At 58.4% G+C, this 1,346-nt stretch overlaps 1 long non-coding RNA gene across 1 annotated transcript; it reads left to right on the top strand.

The window, feature by feature from the left end:
- Window positions 1–637: 637 nt before the first annotated feature.
- Window positions 638–1,101, top strand: LOC127920791 (uncharacterized). The gene is made up of 3 exons (XR_008107401.1): window positions 638–673; window positions 763–973; window positions 1,038–1,101. It is a non-coding gene; the product is annotated as an uncharacterized LOC127920791 (long non-coding RNA).
- Window positions 1,102–1,346: the final 245 nt, after the last annotated feature.

Genomic DNA, 1,346 nt, shown 5'->3' with positions numbered 1-1,346 from the left:
TGGAGGGCCCCTGAAGAGGGACTGGGGAATGAGGGGGTCCCCAAGAAGGTTTGGGAACTGGGTCCCTGAGGTTTGGGACACTGGGGGGTCCAGGAGAAGGTTTGGAATGGCTGGGGGTCCCTAAGGAGAGGTTTGGAACACTGGGGTCCCTGAGGAGAGGTTTGGAACACTGGGGGTCCCTGAGGAGAGGTTTGGAACACTGGGGGTCCCCCTAAGGAGAGGTTTGGAATGGCTGGGGTCCCTGAGGAGAGGTTTGGAACACTGGGGGTCCCTGAGAGGTTTGGGAACACTGGGGGTCCCTGAGAGAGGTTTGGAACACTGGGGGTCCCCGAGGAGAGGTTTGGAACAGCTGGGGTCCCCAAGGAGAGGTTTGGAACACTGGGGTCCCTGGAGGAGGTTTGAAACAAGGAGAGGTTTGGAACCCTGATGGGGGTCCCCAAGGAGAGGTTTGGAACGGCTGGGGGTCCCCATGAGGGTCACTTTGGAACACTGGGGGTCCCCAAGGAGAGGTTTGGAACGGGGGTCCCTGGGGGGTCCCCCTGAGGAGAGGTTTGGAACACTGGGGTCCCCAAGGAGAGGTTTGGAACACTGGGGGTCCCTGAGGAGAGGTTTGGAAATGGGGGTCTGGGGTCCCTGAGGAGAGGTTTGGAACACTGGGGGTCCCTGAGGAGAGGTTTGGAACACTGGGGGTCCCGAGGAGAGGTTTGGAACGGTTGGGGGTCCCCAGGAGAGGTTTGGAACGGTTGGGGTCCCTGAGGAGAGGTTTGGAACACTGGGGGTCCCTGAGGAGAGGTTTGGAACACTGGGGGTCCCTGAGGAGAGGTTTGGAACACTGGGGGTCCCTGAGGAGAGGTTTGGAATGGCTGGGGGTCCCCAAGGAGAGGTTTGGAACACTGGGGGTCCCTGAGGAGAGGTTTGGAACACTGGGGGTCCCTGAGGAGAGGTTTGGAACACTGGGGGTCCCCAAGGAGAGGTTTGGAACACTGGGGGTCCCTGAGGAGAGGTTTGGAACACCTGTTGGGGGTCCCCAAGGAGAGGTTTGGAACACTGGGGGTCCCCAAGGAGAGGTTTGGAACACTGGGGGTCCCCGAGGAGAGGTTTGAACACACTGGGGGTCCCCAAGGAGAGGTTTGGAACACTGGGGGTCCCTGAGGAGGTTTAACACTGGGGGTCCCTGAGGAGAGGTTTGGAACGGTTGGGGGTCCCTGAGGAGAGGTTTGGAACAGCTGGATGGATGGTATAGATGGATGAATGGATGGTAGGAATGTATATTTATTGATGGATGATGGTAGGAATGTAGATAGGATGGATGATGGTAGGAATGTAGATTAATGGATGGATGGATG

The sequence above is a fragment of the Oncorhynchus keta genome, unplaced genomic scaffold, assembly GCF_023373465.1.
Source record: "Oncorhynchus keta strain PuntledgeMale-10-30-2019 unplaced genomic scaffold, Oket_V2 Un_contig_20533_pilon_pilon, whole genome shotgun sequence".
Taxonomy (NCBI): Eukaryota; Metazoa; Chordata; class Actinopteri; order Salmoniformes; family Salmonidae; genus Oncorhynchus; species Oncorhynchus keta.
This window is presented reverse-complemented; position numbering and strand designations above follow the sequence as displayed.